Source organism: Vanellus vanellus (assembly GCF_965231255.1).
Source record: "Vanellus vanellus genome assembly, chromosome: 3".
In the NCBI taxonomy this organism is placed as follows: Eukaryota; Metazoa; Chordata; class Aves; order Charadriiformes; family Charadriidae; genus Vanellus; species Vanellus vanellus.
In genome coordinates this window covers 29,535,761-29,553,332 of record NC_138907.1, presented here as the reverse complement: position 1 = coordinate 29,553,332, position 17,572 = coordinate 29,535,761, and the positions used below count along the sequence as shown (strand labels likewise).

Here is a 17,572-nt window from a genome sequence, read left to right as displayed (position 1 = left end):
CTGACTTTCTTCTGCCCGTGAACCGCCCTGCGTGCAAAGATCAGAGTTAAAATATGGTTCAACAGGTTGCTGTTCGGTCTCAGTGATCTGCGGACCAGGAAGACATGAATAACACACTGAGATTGGAGCGGTATAATAACACAAACACTTCAGTGATGTACCAGGTGTTGCCTGAAGGCACCAGCTTTCAGACGAGACCTTCAGCACTTTATCTGAGCTCTAGTGTTTTGTAGATAAATGATCACATTGCACTTTTGAAAAGAGCACAGGGACAACCCCAGGTTTCTAACATTCGCTTTCTTAACACATAATATAACATGCAGGGCTGTTACTGACTGAAGCTTGGCTGTTAATGTTTGCCTACATAGTCACTGTACTTACCAGCACCTAATTCATCTGAAAGAGGTCTTTAGGATTTTGAGAGAGATGTTAAATAAAGCTAAATTACATTTTTCCATTCTGTCTCACATATAAATCTCTATAAACATAAACTGATCCTGTGTGTGCAGTTTGAACACAAGCTTTGCTTCTGCGTTGTTTTAAATGAGAGCTTTTCACATCCTTATTTCAACGCGGTATCATTTCTGCCTTCAATGTTAATAACATACTCAAAGGGACTGGAAGTTTTGCAAAAAAAATTACAGCCCTGTATCTGAATAAGTAACGCAACTCACAGGTGCATTTCTCTTGCAGCACTTTCCCGAACGCGTGTGCCTGTGTGCCGCGCTCCATGCTGGCAGCAGAACTTCCCATGCTTGCGTTTCCATCCCCATTCGTTATCGTCAGACGCAAATGTTCCTTCTTCAAGCAGCAGTGGTTTAATTCCCCTGGAGCCTGTAGGCTGCGCTCCCTGCAGAATGCAATCTCACGTTAGGACTTAATTATTTTAAGAGTTTGGAGAACAAAAAGATCTTGACAGCAAGATAAGTATGAGCTCAGGGAACCAGGGGTCTCAGTCCAAGGCGCTTTCCTCTGCCTATTATGGATTTGGTGAAAACCAAATTAATTTCTATGTATTATCTTTGTAATATTTGACAGCGACAGAATCTTTGAATGCAAAGTCAAATAAAGAGGTCTATGTGCTGAGTTAATAGTTTGCTGGGAAAATTAATATCAATTAGTAAGGCCACCAAATGCCTGTGCGAAACTGCAGTAATATAGAGAAAGGAATAAGGGACGGTGTTTTGAGAATGAGATGTGTTTTCCATTTACCCAACCATTTATCACAGGGATGATTTCATTTCGGTATGCTGTGTTCCCTAACCAGACCTTTCACTCTCCTGAATGAAAATCTAAGTCATGTAAATCACATGTATACGCATAAAGTACAGGATGGTCACTAACTGCAAATCTAACTTGTGCCAAATTCTGTGTATCGGTTGATTTTAACTTTTTTTTTTTTTAATATTGCATACATTTTATCCTAATAGAAATAAATTAAAAAACCCCAAACCCTAATGAAGATAAACATCCAGTATTGATATAGAACATCAGATAAGCTCAGAGTTGTCAATGTGAGAATATATTCGCCTGAGACTGTCACTCACTATTCAATTATTATTTGTTTCCAAAACCTGCAAGCAATAGAGCTGGGCAGAAAATAATGCTGAATGCACCTGCAGTCTGTCTCAGATTATTTTTGGTAGTCGCATCAAGATTTGGAATTTTTTTTAAAAATAAACAAGAAGAGAATCTTATAGCATGTTTATTTTTTTCCTGGAAAATAGGATATACGCGTAGATTATAAAATAAAAATAATAAATAGCGATATGTTATCAGATATAATGTCTTATTTCAGTGTACAAATAGGCAGAAATACCTGAGAAAATTCTTACAAGTGTCGCTAACTTTTCAAGCATGGTGACTTGCTATGTGAGAAACGTTCAAAGTAACAAAATTCTTAAAGAGATCAAAAAAGAACAAAGAGATTCTGTAGAAACAATGGACCAAATATATCTCAAGGATAACCCCACTGAGATCAGTGGAATTGCACTAGGGATATATTTGGCCCAGTGACTCCAGAAATGATGTTAATGAGGACCCTTACCACTACTGCTAGAGAAATCTCTATTTAAATCATGCTGTGGCAGTTCATGTGAAAAAGTAAATGGGACCTTCGCACGAACTGCACAGCATGTGAGTGTGAATCAACAGGCTATAATAAATTGGTTTGGTTTCCTTCTCCCAGACTTAAGCAAATGTATTATATTGTAACATTTGAGATGTTATAATGAAGGTTAAGTCATTATTCCATTATGTTCAAAAAAGCCTGATTGTCTACCAAAAAGGCCCGATGTTGAAAAATATTTCTCAGCTCTTACAAAAAAGAGAATCCGTAGATTAAATTTAATGAATGATAAATCCCTCTTAAAAATCCCTTGTTTGTCTAGAACTTGATCTGGTAGATGTCAATAAGCTCTGGATGAGGAAATGTTTTGTAAAATAAAGGCCTAATTTTTTCCAAAGGAAAGAAAACCTGAACGGGTTTCTAATAAAATTTTACTTTCTGAGAAAAAGAAGCAGTGATTTAAAAAGTGTGAAGGAGTGTAGTATCTGATGTCCTATGACATGATATATCCTGAAACTACTTAAAAACACAGAACCTGAGTTAACAGAGAAAGGAATGACCTTTTCAACTTAAACTGCTGATCGTGAAAAAAAAAAAAAAAAAAAAAAAGGAAGACAGACTCAAGATTATTTTTAACCTAGGGTAAAGTACTCGCAAATAACAGCAGCTGAAGATGCCTGGATTGCTCTGGCCTGCCTCAGACTGAATGCAGCTCTTGTATAAAGCTGTTCACCAGCAGATCTGAAGGCGCTTTACATTTGTTGTTCTTAGGGACAGATGGGGAAACTGAGATGCAGAAAGCTGAGGTGAGCAACAGCCCTGAGACGGGGGATAGCGGTGGAGTCAGGATCTCATCGCGCCCACTGACGTAAGAGGCAGAATCCAGCAACAATATCCCCACCCCAGGTCACATACATAAAATATCCTGCAAGATCTTTTCTGTTTGCGGACTCTTCGGCTTCAGTCTCCATCGAAGAACAAATCTTGTTTCCTAATCTAGCGTCTGTTTGCAGTGAAGTATTCAAATTTTGTAAAAAAAACCCCAAAAGCAAAAAAAATAAGTCTGTGAGCATGTGAAAGAGATTATAAAATGTAATTCCTGTGCTGAACTCACTGCACTGGACTGGGTGACCCCAGACGTCACTTCCAGTCCTCTAGCCCTATGAGCTGTGATTTCATTCCAGAGATCACTGAAAAAGAAATGCAGCATTTCACAGATTTCATCTAGCACATTCAAAATGATCATGTCCTGACATTTCAGCTGTTGAAAAGAGCCAGAATTTACTGCCTCACATGAAAAAGACCAGAAGGCTAAAATGCTTAAGAAAGTAAAGCCATGATATGAGACAGATGAAATCATTTAGACAAAATAAGACAAGACTCAACCTCCATCTGAACTTCAAATTGAAACTGAGTTAAATCTCTCACTGAGGGAAGATAAAAAGTTAGCCAATTTATTTGTCTTCCAGTTCTCCTTTTTACTTGAGAGAATGCTATTGAAGCGTTGGCTGAGATTTTGGGGAGAGCAGTTCCTGCTGCTGGTGCAGCTTCCTGAGCCATACTGAGCCAGGCGCTCAGCCTCTCTTGCCTCACTTTCCACTCACAGTCTGGTGTTCCTCCTCCCTCTCCTTGCTGTCTGATGTATGTACTTCAAACACAAAACTTAGTACAAGAACTACCTTTTATTATGTGATTACACAGTGCCTGAGGTCCTTCTTTCAGCCAATGTGTTTGCAGTACAAATGATGTTGATGAAAATATTTTTCTCCACATGTCCCCCAATGTCACCTAGGTGGATAAATATTTTTGATATAGTCTTCCTGTGCTATCTCTTTGGTTTAACAATCTGAATATAATTCATTTGAATTTAAAAAGTACTAGGAGAAGAGACCGTATGAACCCCCTGTTATTACCATGTCTTCATTCAAAAGTCAGAAGCAAGCAAAGGCATTGACTACATTTTAATCCATACTTCACGTTAAGAGATTATCATACTCTAGACTGTTGCAATAATGATCTGGATTTTTGCATGAATCCTTTGGGTTATAAATGTCCCACTAAATATAATGGAAAATATTTTTATAGAAGAAAATGTTATACAACCCAGCATGATCCCACTCATTCAGAAACAATTATTCAGAAATGCTAATTTCTCTATCTGGATTTCATAAATAGCTCAGACATCCCCAATTTAGCATAAAAATAACTTATGTTTGATGGAAACTGTCTTTTGGGTCCTTTAACTGCTGTTTCTAAACTGGCTTTTTTAGTCCCGTTTTCTGTTGTCGTGTATGACGCAGAAAGGAGCTGGCAAACCACCTTAGCTATCCCTACAAGTGTTCATTTGTGAAACAGTCTTTAACCAAAACCAACCATCTTCACCATAGCTCAGGCTATTAGGGAAAGTGAGATCTTGAAGACCTGTCAGTGATAGATTCCTTCAAAGGAAAAAAATACTAGTTCAAGCTTCTCAGTCTTTTCAGTGGGGCTTAAGGGATCTCTTCGTCTTTCCTTTCCACTGCCAGTGTCCCGTTTTTTCTCCCACCTTTCAGGCTCTTAAGAAAACCCTTGAACTCATACCTTCCCTTCTTATCTCATTCGACAGACACTAATCTGCTCAACAGGCATAAGAAGCGGCACAATTACATCATGAAGCATTCCAATCAGTAGATTCATTATGAGATTTATTACTGTTAAGCGAAGTTATTCATATTGCAGGAGGGGAGCAAATCCCAGTAAACACATAATAACTAACAGAACTTACACGTCTCCCAGGCTCCTTAGAGTAGAAAGAAGTAAAGAACAAGGTGAGCAAACTACCCATCACTCTTAAGGGATGTTACAATATTATAATCACATCTGTTCTCTCTTCCTAAACAAAAAATATCCAAGCATAGAGGCAGAATAAAGCCAGGTACAAATACGGAGGCTCGATTTTAGAAGAAATTAAGTGATATTTTGTGCCCCCCCCCCCCATCTTTAGCAGTAAAACAAAATATGCAAGAAAACAAGTCTAAAAATCAGCCTGAATATCACTATAATAAAATTCAGTGCTTGAGGCGTTGCTGAAACTGGGCAGATAAGGTACAGAAGATCCATTCTACTTAGAATTTTGAATGAGCAAAAAGATGATCTAATAGCACTCATTAGATACTCACATGATAGAAATACACCAGTCAGTTGTATTTTCCAGAGTTCTACAAAAAGAAATATTAAGCACGAAACATCAATGGAGGCCAACTGGAACAAGCAGTTGAAAAACTAATGGTAAAGAGGAAAAAGAACTAGAAAGTGTGGAAGAAAAATATATCTGGTCTGAGGATTTTCCATAATTAGCATGCCCAGTGAGACGCAGTGTTGTCTCTGTTGCCTGTGAAGTATTTATAGACTTTGACAGGTTTTTTGCAGTTGTGCTGAACGGTTTTTCAGTGTTACCACAATCCAAATAGAAGTAGCTATTACAATAACAAGATGTTGTGAACCATTCTGTTATTAACTTCTAGCCTGCTAATAGTAATTTTGTTAATCGTTTAACTGGTTTGCTACGTTTCCATGCTTTATACAGCAGCATTTAAAAATGTTCCCATCACCCTGGCAAGGTACCCTGCTGAGTTTTGTCATGTCAGTCACTATATGGTTAAATACCCATTTGAAAACCTATCAAAAAATGACTGTAAAGTGAGTAAGTCAGTCACAATCCTTCATGGAAAGGCAGGAAATGTGTTAAGGCAATAGAATATCATTTTTCTCTAACATTTAGGAAAAGAAACATATAAATCACTGTGTCATAGCATCTAAAACATTACAAAACCTTCTCAGCTGTAACAGCAGGCTGGAAGGAAGTATTTACTGCTATTTCTAATTATTGTTATTATGGGTATTCAACTTTGGTATTTTTATTTCCTTAGAACCATGCCTCCAAGTGATTTAAATTACAAATTTCTGTTCTTATATAGTAATTTCACTTTACCGCTATTATTAGGATGTCAGCTTTCGTTCTTGGTCACTGCTTTAGTTTATAGGTAGTTATGGGCAAATTAGTCCTCACCTATTACAAGTGGTTTCCCTATCCAGTTCAAAAAGTACACTGAAATAGATTCAGTTTCTACTGTACTCACAGTTTCAGTTTCTGTTACTATGCTATAGTTTGTTTGATTTTTATTTCTCAGTGGGGCCCTCAGTGATGTTGCTCTGAAGCTTCACTCACAAAAGAAGAAACAGGTCTTATCTTCAGGGGACCCAGCAGAACACTACAATAACCTGTAAAATTAGGGAGCAGCATCCACAAAAGGAAAAGATAGAGCTGACAAAGGAGAAGAAAGAAAGCAGAAACCCCAAACCAGAACAGGATACAAACTGATCTATTCTGCCAATACTGCAAGGAAAGTGAATAAAGGAGAAACTGGAAAAAAAAAATATTGCCTCGCTTATTGCAAAATGATTGAGGTTGAAAGGCACCTCTGGAGATTGTTTAGTCCAATCTCCTGCAAAACGCAGAGTCAACGAGAGCGGGTGGCTCACGATCTTGCCAGTTGAGTTTTGAATACCTCCAGGGATAGAGACTCCACAATCTCAGTGGGCAACTTGTTCTAGTGTTTGATCACCCTTGTAGTAAAAATGTTTTTTCTTACATTTTTCTTAGTGGAATCTCCTTTGTTTCAATTTGTGCCCATTGCCTTTCAGTGGATACTACTGAGAAGAGCTTGACTCCATCCCTTTAGACATTTGTACACATTGATGAGATTCTCGCGCCACTCCTCCAGGCTCCACAGTCCCACCTCTCTCAGCCTCTCCTCCCATGTCAGATGTGCCAGTCCCTTAATCATCTTCATCTCCCTTCGCTGGACTATCTATAAAGATTTCTTACTCAAATACATACTGTTTACGCATATTACCTATATTTAAAAATATAGTACATATATTTTAAAAAATACCACACACTCCCTTTAGGGGGAATGCTCTAGAGAATGCTAGAATTAGATACGCTTGCACAACATTAATTCTGTCCATGTGGTATACCTGTTATGATTTTTAACCTATTTTAGGAGAGACAGGGCCACAAATGTTCACAGCATCCCCGTGAGGCAAGGTAGCATCTCTACTCCTGTTTTACAGCCAGCCTCTGGCCTGAATTTTTAGAGAACTTCGCGTTTAATCGTAAATCGTACTTTACATGCCCCCACTGACTTTGGTTGCAGCTGCCAGTGCTCAGCACTTTTGAAAATCCAGGCTTCTAGGGTTGCAGACTGGCTTGTCCAACACAATTAGCTTAATCATAAAGCACAATGTTTTTATCTAGTGAGATAACAGTTTGGAACAAGGGAAAATCCTATTCAGTGGAATCTTTATGGTTACAGCTCCCCTGAATAACTGTCCTTTCCACACTCCTTCATTTCTTAACCACTGTATGAGATATACAGCTGGTGGTAATGAAATATGAAATGCATGTATTTTAGCGAGCAAATATCTCACTTGAAATGTGAGGTTTTCGGTTTGAAAATAAACATGATTCAGGGCTCAGCTGTGGAAGTGTATTTGCTGCTCCGACAGCCAGGTCCCCCCACCCTTGCTCAGTCAGCTCTTTTGCACAGCGCTCGCCTGATCTTACGCTTTCCCTGTGACAAGTTTCCAGAAGTAAGTGTGAAAAGGCAGATCACTTTCCACTACCCACAGGAAACAAAATGACCCTTCTGTTGTCGGTTGGATGATACATGAGCTGTGTCCCGTGCAGAAGCCAGAGCTAGTACGGACTTGTTCTCATTAAACAAAGCTAAATATTGGAAGCACATTTAAACTGCAGGGTAGGAGCTGCATAGGCTCCAGCTGAACTTCCAGAATTAATTCTGTTGGCTTTAAGCTATTCAGCCTTAAGGCTGACATGCTGGATGATGCCACTACAGGCTTTACCTCTAATTCATAAAAAGAGAAGAGGGGGTGAGGTGAAAGCAGCCATAAACTGTGCTTGCTTCTTCCTAATCTTGAGGCGTCTCAGGGTTTTAATGGCCTAACTTAACATGCTGCTGTTGCCCGTTTTCACGAAGCCTTACTCCTTCTTGCCTGTTCAGAAAGTCCCCAGTCTATCGCACCGCCTCTGCCACGTGCTTTGCGCCCCCCTGCCTCCGCTGGGTCCGGCAAAATGCAGATCTCTGACCACATTTAGCTGCAGCCTGTTCGTCCAGCCCTGCCTCCTAACGAACAAGCAGTTCAGGGGACAGGAATCCACCCCATGAGGCTCAGGACCTGTCGTTTGAGAGGCTGCGTCTTTCCTCGCTGTCGTAGCCGAAATCCAGACCAAAGTAATGCTTCCAACAAACCTTTCCAGAGAGGGGATGAGAGGAAGAGGAAAGTGGTTTTCATATTGCTCCACAGTAGGCCTGCCTCAGGCAGCACTTCTCTGACTCCCCAGGCACATAGCAAAGGCCATCCCCATCCTCATCCATGTACTCCCTGCGCTGCTTCGCTCAAGTTATGCCTAGGAATGGTATATTAATAGGTTGCCCTTCTGTGTACATTTAATTTTTGAGGCTGATGATCCGAACGTGATATGAGCACCGACAGACATTGTAATTGTATAAATTGGGGGGGAGGGGGGGAGGATTAAATAATCATAGCAAAACCCATTGTCAAGAATAATAAGATTTTCCTTTTAGTGGAATAATAGCATCATTAATTATTAAAGAAGAAAAAATAACAATGAATCATCGAGGCTAAACGCAAACGATGCCGGAGACGGCAATTCCTTCTTATATAGGAGTGCCCTCTGCAGTCTAGTTCCTGGGGAGCGATGCTGTGCCAGCTCACACAATGCTTGTGCCAGAGGGAAGCAGGAATAACGCGGTCAAAGCCAGTGCAGCAGACCGGGATGTGGAGCCATAATGAACACCAGGAGTACGGGACTCACCGTACCAATGCACCATTCCCTAGGATAAACGCTAACCCCTTTTTTCTGACGGACAAGCCGAAAGACCTGTGCACGCTTTAGTGGTGGCTTTTCAGATGTAAATGTTGCAGCTGAGAAGTAACAACTTTTATCGTTGCTGCTGAGACATGGGGCATTTTACTCCGTATTTTAAAGCTTAGCAGAAACTGTAAAGTGATCTTCAGGAATGTTCTTCAAAGGGGACATTGTCTGTGTCTTTTCAAGTTTTTAAGCTCTAAAGCTGGTCACATGCTGCCGTAATATTTTAATGTCATTCCTAGCCGGCAGGTAGCAACTTGCTTTTCATCAGTGCCTTATGTAAGTAACCCAAGCGTTAAGATGTGACCTCATTTATAAACACACATGTTTCTCTATCAACCGCAAACTTCACAGGAGCATCGTTTCTGCTTCTATGATGCTTCACAAAAATTACTATTTTTAATTCAAAAGTGTGTGCAAAAGAATATTTAATTTTGGAGGGAAAAAAAAGTCTAAGCCTCTAAAAGTTTACACCGCCTCCAATTACTTTTCATGCTTGACTATGTAGCAGGGAATACTTCATTATACCAGGTCACCAACTTTGACATCTTTAACCTCACAATAATAGTCCTTTTTGTAATGTACCAAAATTGAAAATCAGTTTAGTTTATGTTCTCACTAGGTTCATGGCTCCAGTGCCTAATATATTGCTGACTTGTATGCCAGCATTACTCCCTAGTGAGGAATATTAAATAGCCACAGCATATATTAGAAGGGGTGAAAAGGTCCAGCTCAAGTCTGCTGTATAGTTCAAATTCGTTAGTGCTTTAAAAACTCAATAAGTTGCATAATGTTTCCACTTATCCATGAAATTGTGGTATGATTCATATCATAGGCATCTTTAAATGATTTGTAGTCCACTATTTAAGTACGTATTCCACATAAATAAATACTTCCTGGGTTTGTATACACAACTTGTGCTAGTCAGTATCATAAAAGAGGCACAATAGTGCCTGACCTTTATTACTACGGCAAGAAGTTCATACATCTAATGAAAAACCCCCAAATGGCCAACAGGAATGGCGTAAAACAAAGCACCTCTGTTTGGAAAAGGCATTTTTGGAGCTTATCGAAATGTGAGCGCTATTTCCCTCCATCAAAAAACTTTGGTTCTTTCCACTCTCAGTATTCTCCGTGCCTTCTAAAAAGTTCAGGGACCGTGTTGTTAAAATTAACGTTAGTATATGGGATGTAGTGTTTGACTGCTGCTAGCTGGGTTGCTCCTAGATGCCGCTGGTTCCCTAGCTCTATTTGTGAAACAAATTGAACCAGAGCCCTGTCTTTCCGGGGGACTGACTTTACCAGTAAGCATACCTGCCTTCATTAGGATATTGGCTTGTTGGTTTGTTTGTTTGTTTGTTTGTTTTCCAGAGAAATTTTGCAAAAGAGAAGGTATTTATAGCTTTCTGGAAGCTGAAGGATGACAGCTGTTCAGAAAAAACCCTGTTGCTTCCTCCGCCATGATGTGCCTCCAATGCGTGTTAAATTATTTGCAAGAAAACTGAGGACACTAAGTTGACAAGAATAAAAGAAAAGCTGCAGCAGACCCAACAATAGATGGTCTCAGTCAACAGTCTTCTGAAATAATCTGGCCTGTAGCTTTGGGCTGTTCCTGAGAGGTCCTTTGGGAACCACTTTTTCTTCCTGTCAAATTTTTGGGAGTGCCAAATGAAGTTTCACTGAACTACCACCAGTCAGAGAATTCAGTAGCTACCATGTTCTCTCAGGACTTCAACTGACGTTCTGGAGCAAAGTGTGTCCCTTAACACTCCTTGTCGCACGTTTGTGCAATCATAGCTGCTGCTGGCAAACCTGTAGGTGCGTATGGCCTGCAACTATAAAATACGAAATACGGTGTGAAGCACAGTGAAGCATGAACACCATCTCTTTTATAAAGAAGTACAAGACACAGAATTGCCCAATATCAGGCGCTTGCAAAATACGATTCAGATTAACTGTCTCGGTGTACGTGCATTTGTGAAGGATGCTGCCGTTACACCACAGGGTTTGTGAATTGCCCATATAGGCCCAAGTGATAGAGCACCACTGCTGTGATGGTACCTGTGGCACAAGCCACGTGCTCCACATCGCACTGTTCTGCACAACAGCCGGTGAGGATCCTCTGAGGGCTGTCTGTAGGCAGACTGAGGGCCTACACGGGGAGTTTCTGTCTTCTGCAGAGCACAGGTGGAGCATTTCAAGGCAGCACTTGAGCCTGGTGGTGCTCCTGGGTCCTGCCAGCCAAACACCAGTTGAGGTCTGCTGTTCTCACTGCACAAGTGCGGGAAGGAAGCTCTGTGCTGGGTGGAAGCCGCTGGCTACCAGGGACATCCCACCACCTGCTGAGTAGTGAGAGAGCTGCAGAAGGGGATGAAGGAAAGGACCCTGCCTCTACCTCCAAGATCCCCACTCCAGCCCCAAACCCTTGCCGATTCCTTAACCAGACTGCTCAACAGAGGTGGTTCATCATGCTTTTGGTATCAATACGCTGTATGATTCATGTGGTATTTTTCATCCCTCATGTGGGTGTGATTAGTTCTTTTAAAGTCATTGGGACTCTTAGTATAAGTGAAAACACTAACTATCAGATCACAACCTTTTAATTAGCAGTATGTTGTTATAAGCTTGGTAAAGGAATTACTGAGTGAAATTGTACAAGGTGATTTATATGAGTCAGATGAGACAGCGATCAAAACAGACTGTTGGCCTCAGTGCCTATGAACCCGTAGGAGTCCCAACTAAATAAGAGAACAAGGTCTTTTTTAGTTCTAATTTCTCTGATATCTTTTGAAAAATACCTACGCTTAAAGAAAAGGTACTTTCTGCAAAAAAGCCCTCTGCATACTGTGGGTTTTTTCTTTGCACAATGAAGTTTCTTCTTGTTGTCTGTTAACCATTTTGTCTTTTGTTTCCAAAAGGTGGAAAGTAAAGCAACAGACAATCCACATACATTACAATTTTGTTTTGTCATAATGGTGGTGGACATTTTCAGCTTCTCTCAAAAACAATAAAATAATTGTTGGAGCTTATTATTTATACGAAAAATAATGTTCTTTCACTGAAACAGCCATCCTAATTTACCATATTGATACAGATATTTATATTGATATAAACTGCATTATGTTCTTGACTTTTGATTCCAGGGTAAGTCTACTGGGTTTTTTTACTGTCTACTCTTGTTTTTCCCCCACCATTTAAAAAAAAAATAAATCTATTTTCCCTTTCCTCTGTACTCCATGCCAAATCACCTAAAGGACGTACAAGCCATTAATGTGCGTGTGGGTCTCAACTGTGCAAACCAAGTTGCCTGTTATGTAGACAGACTTTTCAGCTCAAATGTCTGAACTAAATCTCCTCTCTGACATTGTGTAGGCAAACCCTGAAGTCCTGCAGCACGTTCCTCATGCAGCGTCCTGCGCAGATGACCTTGTTCACTACAGCTGGCCCCAACTGCACTTCCCTCGAAGTCTGATTGCCTCACACCTCCCGGGCCGATGGCAAGCAGCTCTGGCCTCACCTCTTTCGTAGGAAAGTATGTTAACTCTGCCCATGGAAAAAAAAATTGCCACTTGGTCCAAGTATCCTCACCCCATTCTGACTTCTCTACACATCTGTGAGAATAATTTCATTGAAAACTATTATTTTCCTGGACAACAATGTGAGGATATGGTCCTCTTTCTCCCCTTCTTCGCCTCCAAAAACTTACATATGATACAGATGAAGAGTCCCAGGCAAGACAGAAGAAACAATGGACTGACTCTACATGGGCACAGCAGTTGCCTATAAATGCCACTTATACTGGTTCGGGATATATGACATGGCAGGCAGCAATGTTCAGATAAAACTATAAACAAACAATCAAAATCATTATTGCAATTTGAGAACCAGCTAGAGAGTACTTGGACATAAATCACTTTGTGTGAGCAGAAACACAAAGGAAATATTGCTGAAATGTTGGCTGGCAGCCATCTTAAAAAGGTCAGTTTTTTTTTTTTTTTAGGTGAAACATATGTAAAGACACAACACTTCTGGCTAACATCTTTTTTTTTCCCCTGAAGATTGCAATATTTTCAGTCAACACTGTGGTTTTTCTACACGTTAAAATGTGTATTTATGAGGTAGATAACAGCTCAAATCCTCATTACCCTTCATAATTTCATCATTATAGCTGCCTTACGTGACTTTCCCAGCCACAACATTACACTAATCTGCCAGTGAAGGAGTCCCCCGTCACAACGCAGCCTGCTGAGCCTTCATGTAAGGATGTTTTGGGGAGGAGATAGGCCTGGACGAGGGGCAGAACAGACTCCCAGCAGCCTTGGACTTTGGGGACTGTGAGAAGGAGGGTTTAATCAAAAGGCTGCCTATTAAGTCGGGACCGAAAACCTTGTCTCGCTCCCAGTTTCCCACCTGTATTGCGCTGTGTGCACTGTGGAACTCGCATGGTCGGGCTAAGGAGATCTGGTCTGCTGGGATGACTGCAGACGCAGGACAATTCAACAGAGTGTTACTTTGCAGAGCTTTATGAAGCTCGCGATTGTGGTTTTTGTTTTTTTTTTTCTGTCAGCCTCAGGCACAACACAGAGTTTTGTAAAGCAGTCGCGTAGGTTGTTCACCGTGGTGGTCACTCGGGGTCACCCCCAGGAAGCTCCAGGGAAAGAGAAGGGCAAGCAGGGGTTGGCGGGGGGAGAAGAGGGCAGTGTCTGGGTCACTCACGGCATGGGGGCATCGGACCTAAACTGTCCACACTATAGAGCAATTAGAAATGCTGTTCCAGTAGCTGCAAGGATACTTTTCTGTGATTGGCACTCTTTTCTCCGCTCCCCCCTACATCAAAGAGAGAGAGGGCAAAGCTATCCCCTCTCTTCCATCCACCCTTGTCCTGGTACGTGTGCGCAGGCAGGGTCTGCCGCAGGGGGCTATCCCCACCAAAGCAGAGAGGCAGGGACATAGCTCCCAGCCCAGTTTGGAGAAGAGGATGTGCCCCAGTGCGCTTTTTAGTGCGGGATGGCAGAGTTCCCCCCCGGCTTTCAGCTCTGCCTAATACGCACAGCCCAGCTCTGTGACTAGTTTGCAGAGGGTGGGATTTTTGCCTTCGTACATTCCTGTAATACACTCAGTACCCTCCAGCAGAATGATGCAAGGTCCAAGAAAGGGCAGCATTTGTTAAAATTAATGCTAAACTACAAAAAAAGTCCCTTTTCTAAGGATGTGGGTATTCTTGACATTTCTTTTAAGCAAACTGCATGCACACTGAACAATGTTCAGAGTCCTGCTGAGGCTTCAGTAACTCAATTACGCTTTATTCTCTTTCTAACCCACCCACATACATGTTTTACCAATTTAAACATTTTATAGATCCTCCTAAAGTCTTTTCTGCTGTGCTTTGCTCTAAGCATCACACTTGTTCTGTTTTTCTTGCTTCAGCTCTTGCTCAAGTACAGAGTGCCTTCTTATGTCTGCGTAACGCTGTGCAGGACAGTTTCTATACCTCAGCGTGAAGCAGAGCTAAAAGAAGGAATAAGGAAGGAGAAACAAATGGACTTTACCTTGTGCCACAGCTCTGTCTGGCTCTTCTGTATAAAATACACAATGTTGATTTTGGAGCTTTGATCCTTGCATGCCAATAAATTACTGGAAGTAAACATAAAAGACACTAATGGAATCATACAGTAACGAAACCTAAAGCACTTATAACTCAAGTAACTTGTCACAAAGCAAGAACTGTCACAAAGTGCTCACCATACAATTAGGTCCAGGCATACACTTCTGCAGCTGTAAAGAGGGGATCTTGCTTACAGATCAAGGCCATATTCTCTGTGTTAGACAGAGTAATTAAATATATATATTAAGATAATTGCATAATATACAAGCATATTTAAAATGAAGCACCTAAAAAGTCATACCAACTTACCTTTCAAATCCGGAATAATTAGAAACTTTTTGAGCCCTATAACTTTAAGCTGCAAAACAGCTGATTCCAATACCACTGAAAGCCTGTGCAGTGTTTTGCAAGACAAAGTTCAGATTCATGCTAAGCTAATAACATTCATTCATCTTTGAGAGTTTCTTCCCCAGTGAAAATTCTCTTTTGTATTTGAGTAGTATAACAAAACCCTCATCAACTCAAAAGCATACTCCCTAGCAAAGCACTGAATTTCAGGACTAACAGCAAAACTTGAAGTCTTAGAAAGAAAAAGAAAATGATGGACTTCCTCGGTGGATAATTGCTGCCTTCTTCTATAAGATTCTTGTGCTGAGTTGAGCTGATTATAAAAGGAATGGATTTCAGAGAAAAATAGACAAGCTGTTGTAAAGAAAGATGCTTTTCAGATCTAAAATACAGGACTTGAATTCTATTTTCCAAAGGAAGTCATAAACTAACGAGATCTACATAGGGAATAGCAACGTGCAAAATGCATGAAGTTTTTCTATTAAGGCAAATCATTTCTGGCAGTTGCACCACTTGAGATAAGGAGCGATGGAGACATGAGCAAATATCTTGGCATCACTTGGTGTGAGCTTGGAGCTCTGCCTAGCAACATTTCTAAAACGAATCAAAGCTCATCTGGCATCCTGCTTAATCTTTAGCTAATGCATACATTGGGGCTTGGGCTTCCCCTACGTATTATGATGTTACTAGCACACTAACGGCTGTTTCATTTCAGTGTGGCATATAAAGTGGGGAATATTAGGGAAGTTAGACCCACAGGCAGAGTAACGATCATACCTTCACTGAAAGTCCTACGGTGATGCTCATTTACGTTGGTCCTAATAGTAAAACAGGAGATCAGAATATGTTAACAGCTTGGGCACAACAAATAAAGCGCACTCCACGCTGTCTCCACCTGAGAGTGTTCATTCGAGTTTACTGCACATTGAGCTGAAGAATATCACAGTGGATTCTGTTGCAGGTGAGTGTTGAATGGAAAAGGTGAATGTCCATTTCTGATGATGTACGGACTTTCAAACTCCAGCTGGGACCACACTGGGATGCAAGGAAGTCAAGGCCGAGAATTAGCTGTGTGGTACTGGATGGAATAATTTGTTCGTATAGAGGGCAGGTTGTTTTAGAAAATGGCATTAGTTTATTCTCTACAAAACAGGAAAGACTTGCTCCAGGCAACTGAAGGAAGCAGCAATTGCCCTTTTTATTCTTTCTTTTTCCTGAGGGGATACAAGGCAGTGAGTCAACTTTGATTCTCCCCCTCAGTCCCACTGTCAGAGAGGCTGCCAAGTGCATATTGGGTTCCCAAGGGCAAAAGGCCTTCAAGCAGATATTTGTGATACTTATCCCTGTGGCTAGTGCCGAAAATTAAAGACACATGATGTGCAAACCCAAAACAAGCAGCATAGCTTTCCAAAGACAACCAGCTGCTTCGCTGGGAACTGCCAGAGCAAACAATTAGGAATTCAGCAAGGCTATTCACATGGCCTGCTTTCTTGTTGGACGGCTTGGTAATTCTCTGCCGTGAGGGGAGATAACTTTGATATTTCAGAAAGATGATAAAATTGATTATTCATCGCTGGCTTTGTCCAGCTGGGGAGGTAAGGGTATGTATCTGTTTTGAAAGAAAAAACAACTGAAGCTTCCTCAGTCAGGAAGGCAGTTCATGAAATGAGCATTTCGTCAGTACTAAACGTGAATTACATTCTAACCGAGAAATTATCAATAAAGGAAAGCTGTTTAGGAGGTTAACCATCATTATCAAAACTGATAGGAACTGACATGATATGTTTTTTTCAAATGGTTTTCTAAGCGAAAGTGAGAGGGATGGACACAAATCAAGTTGCCAAATTCAGTCTCTTCCTGCCAAGCTTCATGTTAGGCCCAGATACAACTTTGCTGATGTGGTGCAATTGCAATGAAAAGCCACAGGCTAGCATGCATAATAACCCCAGCGCTGTAAGCAAATTAACAGAGAGGCAGACCGTGGAGTCAGCTGTGCTCAGGAGAATCACTCCAGATTTACCTGGGTCAGACTGAGGATTGAACCTGTTCCATAAAGTAATCCATCTCCTATGCAAGTATGTGAAGGAACTCCAAAATTCACATTACTAAACTTCCCAAGGGTATAGTATTTCTGCGTACCATCTTTTCAGCTTCAGATGCACTTGTAAAAGACTGCGCTTCTGCCAGTGAATATCACTTCTCATACTTTTGCTAGGTAATTGATGATTATTGACTAAAGCCTACAAAATTGAAATAACCCTAGAGTTCAACAAATGCACAGTTCTTCACATATGTCAATACCCTGGCAGAAACCACAAAAATGCTGCAGAAACCGCAAAAAATGCTACAGAAACAAGAACAAAACTAGTTGCTGGGCACAGCTCTAAGGCCCCATAAAAAGCGGTGCCAGAGAAGTACCATTCAGGCTGAAAAAGATGAAGATTTTTAAAATGCAGCGTTTAACAATTTTAAGAACAGATGAACTGTGTACCAGCTGCATATCAGCCGATCAAATTCATATCAGCTTCTTCACCTATGGACGGCAAAGCGTCAGGATGTGAACTTTGTCTAAACCTCTTCTAACTCTTGACCT

The 17,572-nt window shown here is 40.9% G+C and overlaps 1 long non-coding RNA gene across 1 annotated transcript; it reads right to left on the bottom strand.

Annotated features, from left to right (window-relative positions):
- Window positions 1–769: 769 nt before the first annotated feature.
- Window positions 770–14,845, bottom strand: LOC309670515. The gene is made up of 4 exons (XR_014269014.1): window positions 14,769–14,845; window positions 14,576–14,660; window positions 5,227–5,265; window positions 770–850 (listed from the first exon to the last, which is right to left on the bottom strand). It is a non-coding gene; the product is annotated as an uncharacterized lncRNA (long non-coding RNA).
- Window positions 14,846–17,572: the final 2,727 nt, after the last annotated feature.